General features: G+C 40.3%; 1 protein-coding gene across 2 annotated transcripts in view; it reads right to left on the minus strand.

The window, feature by feature from the left end:
• The window catches only part of MOS14 (ARM repeat superfamily protein), a 464,252-nt gene that overhangs the window by 84,648 nt on the left and 366,430 nt on the right, over nucleotides 1-13,174 (minus strand). The window lies entirely within an intron of this gene.

Here is a 13,174-nt window from a genome sequence, read left to right on the forward strand (position 1 = left end):
AGGAATCTGTGGTAACTGATCATCAATGACAAAAAGTTTGTGAAGCATAACAGCCTCTCGATTTCGATCATCAAACTTATCTTGATCGGTACCAGCTATACCAGGACGGAGCTCTTTCGCAAAAACAAGCTGGTCAAGACGCCTATATTCAAAAATGGTCAACATTCTCTGTTTCCAGATGTTATAATTGGTGCCATTAAAGCGTTGACTGCCTTCCAACATCAGATTGGTTAGCGAAGCCATCTGCACGTTTCTCAAGACACGAAAAACAGCAAAGGAGTCTGACACGGATTTCAATGCAGATGCCGACTGATCCGGACAAAATTTGGACAGGTACTAGAAACAAATTTCAAATCTGCTGACTCGAAAATTGAGGTACGGAAAACGATGTACCTAGAAAACTTCTGATAATTTGGTCGAAAGACAAGTCACCGGAATTAGTCTTTCGGTTTCGTTTGAATTTGAAATATACCGAAATAACCCACAGATCAGAAAACTTGCTTAACACGTACAATGTTGTGTTAACATCGGGATGACCAAAAAATGCTGACTCGACAGCTGAAGAGGGCTGGCTGTTACGTAAAAAAAAAACAAAATTGGCTGGCTGTTACGTAAAAAAACAAATTTTGCTGACTGTCACGGGCCGACACTCAATGTTGGAGAAAGCCGCAGGCCACAAATACATCGATGGTGCAAGGCCACTAAAGAGAGAGACGCCCGCAAAGCGCACACCACGAAACACAGAAATGACCATGTCCCAAAAAAACTACTGATAACAAACCGACCCCGTTGTTGCACCCCTCCGTGTACAAGACACCCAACAGCCTTTCCTGCGAGAAAGTCAACGGGGATCAGGAATCAAACGTCACAGAACTCGTAGATTTGGTGCAACGAAAAAAATCGACCCGCTGGATTTTGGTACAATGAAAAAAATCGAGAGCGGTTTCACGGGAAAAAAATTCGAGGCACAGTACGCATATATATATATGCTAGATCTGCCTTGCCCCCATACGCTCGCGTTTTCTGGAACTGATACAAAGAAGTGAATACAATGGCCATTCAACAAGACGCCGTGAAGAATGCGAAGAGTAGAACGATACCACAGAGAACCCGAGGACGTTGACGCATATGGAAACGGCGGCTATCCACTATATATAAAAAAACTTCGGAGTAGTCGGAATAAAAAAAAAACGCAGGTGCAAATTAAACAACGATGTCCAAAAAAAATTCAGATTCCAAGAGCAATTCCGAAATGAGCCACAAAATTTTTCAGACAATCAAAAATTATTTCGAAAGATGCCTGTGCTCTGATACCATAAAACAGTGTGAAACACGCATATGGATTTCCAAATGAATGAATTGATGAGCAAAATGAAGCTCAATAATAATACAGAGATATTTACAGTAATAAAAACATAAAGTTTCTATTAGGAAATAGAAACATTCAATTTCATCTAATGAAACTGCTAAAAAGATAAAAATAGCAACAGCTAGAAAGAATGAGCATTAAACACTAAATAGTATTATTCTAATACATGAATGTTATAATAATCATTAACGATGATGACAATGTTTATGTTGAAGCCTGAATTGATGATGATGAATCATGATAGACCATAGATGATAATTGATTATATATTTTTAGTCTTTAGATCTAATCTAGATTCTAAACTATGAATGGTAATATGAATTTTTTATTTTATAAATTTATATATATATATATATATATAGATGTGTGTGTGTGTGTGTCTCGTTTCCTGCTGTATCGTATCCAGATCTTTTGAAAATTTTCCGTATCTGTTTTAAACCCCATACCCGTATCAGTTTCAATGCAACTTAGCTTTTCACTAGCAATTGCATTTGTCATCCATAATTGTTCATTTGGCTAAAAAGATCCCTATAAAATCACTATTGGCATTGAAAAATTTTTTCATTATTCCATTGAGGGTATCTTGTTGCAATATTGGTAATTGTCATAAGATAATAACTTTGCATCTCATCTTTCTAACCTTCTATTGATCGAGGCATATTTGTTACACCCACATTTGGATTAATACCATTAATTATTTTATTTTCCTAAGTTTAGACTTAGGGTCCCATTAAAAATAATTAATTATTTTAATAAAACTATTTCTAGGTGGAATTTCCCAAAACAATTTATGGGTTATTTGGAATACATGTGCCCAAGCATCCCTGCAAAATTTGAGACTTAGAGCACATCTGATGCTACCAGAAATCAATAATCCTGCTCCCTCATCCCCATATATCACTTCCCTTCCACTCATTATAACCTCATTCATCATTTCTCCCACCTGAGTCCACATTCTTCCACTAGGTCCACATAGGGTTAGCCTTCCCCCTCCCCTTGCCCACACCTTGGTTCGGGCTTGGAAAGATGCCCCGCGGATTGATGCAACTGAAAAGAAAAGTAAAAGTATAATTGTGGAAAATGTATGCATAAGATGGCCAGGACAAACACATTTATCACTTGGGCAAAAGTCAATATATGAGCTCTATCCCATCATCATGGCCATCACCCTGGTTCTTATTGGCCCTAGATGAGCCTCCTTTATCATTCTGGGGCCCATGATTGTCACAACCCCTGGTAAGCAATGAATTGCCCTACCTTAAAGGGGGTATCCACTGCTATACCTTACACATCATGCTCTTATCCCTTGAGCCCTGAATAGTTGATTAAAGAAAAATCATAAAAGCCAAAAAGGCATATAAAGAAGGGTGGAAAAATCAAGGTCGGCGCACCTCATGCACCATGATTGCTCCCTCCTATACATTATATACCCAAGTATGGGCTTCCCTTTTATTAGCTACCTTTGTACACCAACATGTGGCCCAGAGCTACCCCTTTCATTCCTTACCCCATTCATCTCTTAATCACATGTCACCATCTTTTGGAGGATCTACCTTGGACATACTATCCTGTTTAAAAGTAGAAACCACCTAATAGGATACTTGGTTAACCCCATTTGGAGCTTAGAGACATTAGCACATGCCAAAGCCCACTATGGAAGGGCATGCCATTATGAAGTGCCCACCTGTTGTCCATGGTTTGTAAGCTCTTTAACTCGATTTCCTTTAATGACTTATTGTACTGGAAGGTTAGGGGACACATTGGATCTTATGCAGGATTGCAAATGGTCTCCATTTTGGGTTTGGTCTCCCTATACGGGGTCTTAACCCCCCAGAGGGCTACATTGGCACATGTAGGGTGTGTGTTGAGAGTTGTGTGCCTCCACAGTAGTAGACAGCACTCCATGGATCCCTGGAGATATTCAGAGATTGCTCGAGATTCACCTATTGGACGAGGAAGATGCACCCAGTTCACCATGTCCAGTCAGCCCCACAGCTGTACAATGCACTTGCTAGATGACCAAGGACTGGTATGTTGATGTGGCACCACTTACACCATCATCTGAGCCCTTACAGATGGTCTACAGGCATCTTCAATCTACGTGGAGACCCATTAGGTTACTTGTGTGCCCTCACACCCATTGGGAGCACCACAGATTTTTATTTGGAGAACAATGGGCCAACTCCTTGTCCACTACTTTTGGGAGTCCTATTCATCATCATTATGGCACTTATGGACTTCATCAACTTTCCTAGAAGGCCCAGTGACATGTATTATTGATCATTCGACCTCTTGAAAGGCTTATTCTTTTGTTTATGAGCCAGTTTGGTGGGCTTGTCACCAAAAGTTATTTGTTTTGCACATTATTTTATTTTAGGGGCTAATGTAGGCCCAAGTAGCTAAATCAAACTCACTAGCAGTGTATAAAAAGAAGTGATGACGATTCATTTTAGCCTCATCACTTGGATTGGAACTAGTATCCCTTTAGATATTTTTGCTATCCTTCTTGGAGGATGAATATTTGGAGCATGGAATGAATTTTGATGTTTGGATAATTTTCATATGTCTTGGAGCTTCTTGATGGCAAGTTTCTGGATGGTTCGATATATTCTTATACATGTAAGTACATTTTAAATGCTATTCTTTCTTTCTAATTTTGTCACATACATTGTCGTTGGGATTTCGCTATACTAGGGCTTATTTGTTGCATCTCTTATGCGAAGTTGTGGAAGTTTTGTTTTTGGATAGTGAATGCTTCATGTATGGGCCATGTATAATGAATGAGAGTTCCTAGGGATGTTTCATTACTGAAATTCATCTTGACAAACCATTTATCTTGCAAAATGAAGTATAAAGTCTTTGGAGCTACTTTTGTTGTTGCCCTAGTGCCAAGCGAAGTTGTCTTTGAGACCTCCTAGACCTAGAAAAATTAAAGGTCCATAAGTCATAATTCTACCTGACTCGAATGTCCCCAAAGTATTAGGCACTAGTCCACCCAAAGGTGATCACCTTAAATCTATTTTTCTTCTCCCCTTTCCTCTTCTCTAGTTCTAGTCCTCTAAATTACCTAGGGCATCAATTATCTCACAATCTAGCCATCCAAATACTTCTATTTTTGGTCCACAACTACGCTAGTGTGTCCTTAAGAAACCCTCCAAATTTCATGAGATTTGGTCAATGGGATCTTTAGATATCGCAAGCCCTAGCTCGAAGACCAATTTTTTCCCTTGGTTCCCCTTAGGCTAGAAACCTCACAGGGATCCTTGCATTGTCGTCCATTGAAAATTCATTCCTTGATCCCTTTCCCCTCCCTAATTAAGTCAAGCATATCATTGGTTGCTAAATCCTATCCTCTTGACCTAACTTGAGTCCCACTTGGTCTTGTGTGGTCTCATATCTTATGAAAATCAACAAACCAAGTTCCACAAGGGTTTTAGGGTTTAGGAAGCTCCTTTACAAGTCACATTCCCTGGGCCGAGCCCTGAAATCCCTATTCCTCTATCCTAGAGAACCTTGCGTTGCTTAAAAGGCAAGCAAGTCCCACTCTTGAGTCTCTCTTAGGAAAGGGTCATCGAGATCACTTCACATCCATCTTAGTTGATCTATCTTTCATAAGTAATTCTCTATATATTGGGTCTCCTCCCATCGGTGAAAGTCGACGTAAACAGTAGGAAGCTTTAGTTGTGGTGACAGTTGACTTTAGATTCATTGTTGTTCTTGACCTAGCAAGTGCCCCTCAAAGATCCCTGCTAGTTTGAGCGGTAACATTTTGGCGTCCTTGTCGGGGACATGGAATGTGTGTTTTGTTCCCTATACGACATATTGACATAACATTATTGGCAACTTCATTGGAAGAACGAAGCCCTAGTTCTTCATTGAACTTTAAGGTCGGTGCTTGTAGGGTGAAAGCAAGCATTTTTCTAGGTATCTTTAAATTCACCCTGGCGACTCCAACATTTTTTCCATGTATATCTCAAATAAGTTGTCTTTCTTTGATAAATTTCCCACTTTGGACATTGTTAACATCCTTGGGCATCCTAATCATGTCACGGGAAGGATGGTATGTGGGGTGCCTGTGTTTGATGGTGATCCACTCTCTGCAATTTACCAAATAGAAAGTTTTCATGAACATGCTTCAAGAGAGGACATTGTTCACCAAGATGTCCTTATGTTATTGTTCATGGGATCTCTCGGTGGTCGTATCTCATGGTTGCATGATCATGAACCTAGGAGCATCTCATCTATTGAAGAGTTCATTGATGGCTTTCTTCGACATTTTCAAGTACACAGGCACCCCTTCATCAAGCATCCTCAAGACATTGATAATCTAAGTAATGAGCAGGAAGACGAGTCCTCCCTCGGTCCATATGATGAAAAGAATGATTTTGAGGACACATGTGTTGGGAAGAATGAGTCTAGGGAAAGTGAAGTTGAGACTAACCTTACCTTTCTCAAAGATAGTACTCCCAATGATTCTCCTTTTGAGAACCTTGAAGAAGGTTATCCCATTATAGGGAAAATATTAGGGTTTAATATTCGCGAGTGGGCTAATTTTCCATGCTTTTTCCAAAAAAAAGATTCACTAGTTTCTATTTTTTCTAAAAATGATTCGCCCAAATTTTATAGTATAAAATTATTTCATCTTAAAAAATGCCAAAATTTTATATGGAGATTGTATACAATTATTAGAAATTTGAATATTTTTACAAAAAGATTGTCAAACATTTTACAGATTGACGTTGATGGACTACAAGATTCGCCAAGGTTTCTAAACTTCAAGAAAAAATCCCATCCTTAAAATTTTCGCCCCTTAGAAGATGACATTTGAGATTATTTCCATATTGAAAATGAGAAATGGGAAGTTGTTGGCCCATAATTTGACTACGCTCCCATTTATGACACCGATAAGGAGGATGAGGTTGAGAGTGGTCCTCCCTTTCTCCCGAGCATTATTTATGAGGACATATCCATCGATACCCTTGGGAAGGAGAATTATCATTTTCCCTTGCATGAAAAGGAGCAATTGGAGATGATTGATTCTCCTTTTTGGGAAGACACTATCTTTGATACCAAAAATGATAGGATTGGTAAGGCCCTTACTCATTCCTACCTTCCTTATGATTTTGGGAGTATATTCAAATCACTTGAGCCTCTAGAGTTGGATTTTCCATAAAAGCTTCCCATTGAGACTTCACCTTCCCCTTTGCCCTTTTCTATTGTTCATCATCTTGAGTCTTCATCAAGTGATTCCCTCAGCCCTTGTCATATGATCTCAAGTGACCATGGGCCCTTTCCCGCTTCCGAGTATAGTGTCAAGGAAGAGATCGTCATTGATTATACTTTACCTCCTTGGACACACCCTCAAGGTTTTGATCACTCCATGACCTCCCCTCTCCAATGTAACCATCACCTTGAGCAGCCTATTTATTGCACCCCTTCCTTCACTCGCCCTTCGTTTCCCTCTCATCACGACCTTGTGGCATCTACAAAGCATGATATTATAAACAATAATTGTGATAGGGAGTTGTTGAGAGTGATCTGTCATTCCACCATTGCATACTTAGAGGGAAAGCCCTGAACTTCTAGATTGGCTTATTCTCATTCTCTTAGGACTTCCTTTTACCTTGAATAAATATCATATTTTCCCACCTCCCACCCGCTTCATCTTCCATACAAATGTATCTGCATCCACTTCGAGATTTGCTACATGAGTAGTCATACTGGCAGGCATATGTATATTGATATGATGATATGTTGGTTGCATTGGCTTTATGATTACACTTAGCATTAGCATTATTATATGCATGTTAGGGTAGGATGCATTGCATGCTGACTTTTGCATTAGAACTAATCACATATGATATTTCTCATGATAGATTAGCTACATTTAGATTTAAAAACTGCATTTGAAAGTTTACTTTTATGAGTCAATTTTATGGGTCTAATCCAAGCATGTGCAATCATGAGACGTCGCGAAAGCATGTTGCCTCATGTTTTTCATCTATTATATGTGCAGGTAACAGGTCTACGGTAACCAAGAGATTGTTGGAGTTCTCGTGACCTCCCATTCGAGTAGCTTCGTCCACTTTTCGAGAGATCACGTCCCAGTTGGAGCCAGATGTTACCCACCATTTTGTGGGTGATATCCCTAGGAGAAAAAATTTCTCCAAGATGGTCCTCAGCCAGCAGCCCCTTGCAACCACCAACTGGCTTTTTGTGCCATTTCTCCACACCTGAGCCAACCATGTGGTCCCTCACCCATCTGTCATGATCGTATGTTTGAATATGGGCCCCCCGAACCTAAAGGTATGCCTTGTCATTTAGTAATTGAGTATTGTAGTTTGCTTATCATGGATACTTATGGGCATGGATTAATGGGGGGATTCAGCGGAAAGAATGGGCTAGATCTGTGCTCTTGTCCCCTAGACCTCTTTTGGATGTTAACATTGGACCCTAGTCTCGTGGGATCTCTTTTACTAACCTTTGGGTTTTAGGAAACCCTAATTTGGTCATGTGGTCCCACCAGTGTTTTAAAAACCGTTTTCAAAAACCGGTTACCGGTCAAACCGGCCGGTTAGCAAGCTGGCCGGTTCGGACCGGCCAAAAAAACCCGGTTCTACATGGCATTTTGCCGTTTTTGGGCCCTAACCGGTGAAAACCGGCCGGTTTAGGATGGAACCGGCCCGTTTGTATCAAATCGGCCGGTTTAGGATGGAACCGGCCCGTTTGTATCAAACCGGCCGGTTTTTGGCATGCCCACCGAACCATGCAAAAAGGCGGATTTGGTTTGTGGTTTAGGGGTTTTGGGGGGGAGGTAAAGGTGTTTTCCCTCCAAAAACACCCTCTCCAAGCTATAAGAGACCCCTCTCACTCTCATTTGTCTCACACAACTGATTTGGAGTGTTTGTGAGTTTGTTTGTGAGCTTGGAGAGTGTTGAGTTTTCCCTGAAGTAGTCATCTTGGAGTTGGAGTTGCAGCTATTTTGGAGATAGTGTGTAGCTGTCAGTGGAGTTTCCATCTTCAAGAGGAGGCTAAGGAAGCTAGTTTGCATTTCCAGGTAAGGATTTATACTTGAAAATTCCTTATTTGACTGTTTTCCATGAATTAATTTTTTTTATGTGTTTCTCACTTCTATGATCTACCATCCAGGGAGTCATCATGCCTCCAAAAGCCAGAGATACTGCATGGGTTCATTGTGATATGATTGATGGCAAAATGATCTGCAAATATTGCCAAAAATCCATTCAAGGAGGGGGTATTAACAGGTTCAAGGAACACTTGGCTGGGATAGGAGGCCATGTAAAGCCATGTGGAGCACCAAATGAAATAATAGGGCATATTAGGACAGAATACCTTCAGAAGTTTGAGACTCAAGTCACTGAACCAATAGAGAAGTTTGTGACTGCAAAGTTTGGGAGTCGAGACTCAACCAACTGAGTTTGATCATGATGACTGAGACTCATGAGAAGTTTCAACTTCAAGTGATAATGTTGATCACTATTATAGTATTTACTATTATCATATATGTAGAGTCTAGACTGAAGTCTTGTAGTAGGCCACTAGCCCCATAGTTTGTAGGCTTTGTTTTTGCACTCTAGAGGCCATTTAGAGCCTCATTGCTTATGTATTTTGTCAATGATATGTATTGCACTCGGTGCCATTTTGATATATTCACCTTTACATGGTATATAAATGAGCAATATTTGCATATTTTGTCTCTATTGGCTTGGAATCATGGTTTTAAATCTTAAAAATAGTTTTTTTCATTAAAAAATAATTATTTAATGTATTTTTCTAAAACCGGTTCGTTTAGACCAAACCAGTCCCGGTTAGACCGGTTCCGGTCAGTAAACCGGTTCATTAGGTGGACCGGTCCGGTCACCGGTTCCGGTTTTAAAAACATTGGGTCCCACTCCCTCATCTGCATATATCACTTCCCTTCCACTCATTATAACCCCATTCATCATTTCCCCACCTGGGTTCACATTCCTCCACTAGGTCCACATAGGGTTAGCCTTCCCCCACCCTTTGCCCACAACCTTCAGTCAGGCCTAGAATGATGCCCCGAAGGTTGATGCAGCTGAAAAGAAAAGTAAAAGCATAATTGGCCACATTCAACAAGAAGATGTACCACAAAATGCAAAAGATGGTTGGGACAAACACATTTAGCACGTGGGCAAAAGCCAATATATGAGCTCACCCCATCACCATGGCCATCGCCCTAGTTCCTATACGCCATAGATGAGCCTCCTTTATCATTCAGGGACCCATGATTGTCCCAACCCCTAATAGGAAATGAACTGCCCTACCTTAAAGGGGGAATCCACTGCTATACCTTACACAGCGTGCTCTTATCCCTTGTGCCATGAGCAGTTAATTGAAGAAAAATCATACAAGGCAAAAAATCAAATAAAGAAAGGTGGAAAAATCAAGGTCGAGGCACCTCATGCACCACGATTGCTCCCGCCTATACATTATATACCCAAGTATGGGCTTCCCTTTTATTACCTACCCTTGTACCCTAGCATTTGGCCCAAGGTTGCCCCTTTCATTCCTTACTACATTCATCTCTTTATCACATGCCACCACCCTTTGAAGGATGTACCTTGGACATACTATCCCCTTTAAAAGTAGAAACACCTAATAGGATACTTGGTTAACCCCATTTGGAGCTTAGAGACATTAGCACATGCTAAAGCCCACTATGGAAAGGCATGCCATTATGAAGTTCCCACTTGTTGTCCATGGTTTGTAATCTCTTTAACTCGATTTCTTTAAATGACTTGTTGTAATGGAAGACTAGGAGACGCATTGGATTTTATGCAGGATTGCAAATGGTCTTCATTTTGGGTTTGGTCTCCCTACACGGGGTCCTAACCCCCCAAAGGCCTATATTGGCAGATGTAGGGTGTGTGTTGAGAGCCATGGGCCTCCACAACAATAGACAGGACTCCATGGATCCCTAGAGATGTTCAAAGATTGCTCGAGATTCACCTATTGGACGAAGAAGATGCACTTGGTGCACCATGCCCAGTCGACCCCACAGTTGTACAATGAACTTGGCAAATGACCCGGGACTTGTATGTTGATGTGGCATCACTTACACCATCATTTGAGCCCTTACAGATGGTCTACAGGCATCTTCGATCTACTTGGGGACCCATGAGGTTACTTGTGTGCCCTCACATCCATTGGGAGCACCACAAGTTTATTATTTGGAAAACAATGGGCCAACCCCTTGTCCACTACTTTTGGGAGTCTTATTCATCATTGTGGCACTTATGGACTTCACCAAGCATCTTAGAAGGCCCAGCGACATGTATTATTGATCATTCGACCTCTCGAGAAGCTTATTCTTTTGTTTACGAGCTAGTTTGGTAGGCTTGTCACCAAAAGTTAGTTGTTTTCCACATTATTTTATTTTAGGGGCTAATGTAAGCCCAAGTAGCTAAATCAAACTCATTAGAAGTGAATAAATAGAAGTCATCAGGATTCATCTTAATATCATCACTTGGATTTGGAACTAGTATCTCTTTAGATTTTTCGCTATCCTTCTTGGAGGAAGAATTTTTGGAGCATGGAATGAATTTTGATGTTTGGATAATTTTCATGTCTTGGAGCTTCTTGATGGCAAGTTTTTGGATGATTCGATATATTCTTATACATGTAGGTACATTTTAAATGCTATTCCTTCTTTCTAATTTTGTCACATATATTGTTGCTAGGATTTCACTATACTAGGGCTTATTTGTTGCATCTCTTATGCAAAGTTGTGGAAGTTTTGTTTCTGGATAGTGAATGCTTCATGTATGTGCCATGTATAATGAATGAGTGTTCTTAGGGATGTTCATTACTGAAATTCATCTTGACAAGCCATTTATCTTGCAAAATGAAGTATAAAGTCTTTGGAGTTGCTTTTTTTGTTGCCCAAGTGCTAAGCGAAGTTGTCTTTGACGCCTCCTTGACCTAGAAAATTCAAATGCCCATAGGCATAATTCTACCTGACTCCAATCTCCCGAAAGGATTAGGCACTGGTCCACCCAAAGGTGATCACCTTAAACCTATTTTCCTTCTCCCCTTTCCTCTTCTCTAGGTCTAGTCCTCTAGGTCATCTAGGGAATCAATTATCTCACAATCTAGCCATCCAAATACTTCTTTTTTTGGTCCACAACTACGTTGGTCTGTCGTCAAGAAGCCCTCCAAATTTCATGAGATTCCAACGGTGGGATCTTGAGATATGGCAAGCCCTAGATTGAAGAACAATTCATGCCCTTGGTTTCCCTTGGGCTAGAAACCTTAGTGAGATCCTTGCATTGCCTTCCATTGAAAATTCATTTCTTGATCACTTTTCCCTCCCTAACTAGGTCAAGCATATCATTGGTTGCTAAATCCTATCCTCTTGACCTAACCTGGGTCCACTTGGTCTCATGTGGTCCCATGTATCATCAAAGTCAACTCTTCAAAAACCACTTGGGAAACCAAGTTCCACAAGGATTTTAGGGTTTAGGAAGCTCCTTTATATGTGACATTCCCTAAGCTGAGCCCTCGAATCCCTATTCCCCTATCCTAGAGAACCTTGTGCTTTGCTTAAAAGGCAAGCAATTCCCATTCGAGTCTCTCCTAGGAAAGGGTCATCGAGATCACTTCACATCCATCTTAGTTGATCTATCCTTCATAAGTGATTCTCTATATATCGCGTATCTTCCCATCGGTGAAAGGTCGTAAAGAGTAGGAAGTTTTAGCTGTGGTGACTGGGCTTTAGCTTCATTGTTGCTCTTGACCTAGCAAGTGCCCCTCTAAGATCCCAGCTAGTTTGAGCGGTAACAGGCCTAATCACCAAGCTGCTGGAGAAGTCAAATTAGCAAACACTGTATGTAGGGTGAATCTATCAGATCTGTTTATCATTGGAGGACCAAAGTTACAGGAAGGCTACATCCTTGGATGTTGAAGTCATCTTTACTGCCAGGTCATAGTTATTTCCAGATTTCAGTAATAAACTGTTTTATGTAACTTTTATGTTCCAGCTTAATAAAAATTGTCTTGGCCTTTATTGGGTAATCCTGCTGAGCGTAATTGTGGTTTTGTAATTTTGTTTGACAAGGATTCTCCTAGAAGGCCTTGAAGCATTAATAGCCTGCAATGTGTGTGTAAAAATGCTTAGGAAAATAGTTTAGAAATTTTGCAGGACAAATAAGCCTCTTCTCTGATAGGAGAAACTACACAATATTTAGACAAGAAAAGTAAACTTTGTATTACAACATAATGAAGATACAAGTACATATTGTCAATTCATCAACATTTATGCATGCCCTATCCATTTATCCCAAACAGGAACATGAAAATTGCATCCAAACCCTAGCTAGAACATCCACCATCAACAGCAAATCTTAACCAGCAACCATGGCCTATCAAGGCATCATACCAAGCTACTCCTAGCCACTCCAAAGGCTCAACAACAAGCTAGAATCAACACCAACAACTCCACCCCTGATCTCCCGCAATTTATATGATATTATAATGCTTTCTGTACTGCTGTATTTTGGTGCGGTTGACAAAAATTAATTTAAATCTCCTTCCATTTGTCTTTTGTTTCTTTTCCCTTATTTTGCATCTTCTCGACTATGATTCAGAGCAGTCCTGGTATCATTCACTAATGTATGATTCCTATTTCCAGTAGGTCTTCTTTGCTACTACAAATTCTCCCCACAAAGATGGTGCCTATAACGAAATTTTGTCTTTTAGAATATTCCATCCTAACATTCTTCTTTCTTCACCGTTGACCAGAAATTTTTCATTTTGTAAAAG

This window comes from Pinus tabuliformis, chromosome 6 (assembly GCF_031772625.1).
Source record: "Pinus tabuliformis cultivar Carrire ecotype Pingquan chromosome 6, CPIR1, whole genome shotgun sequence".
Classification (NCBI taxonomy): Eukaryota; Viridiplantae; Streptophyta; class Pinopsida; order Pinales; family Pinaceae; genus Pinus; species Pinus tabuliformis.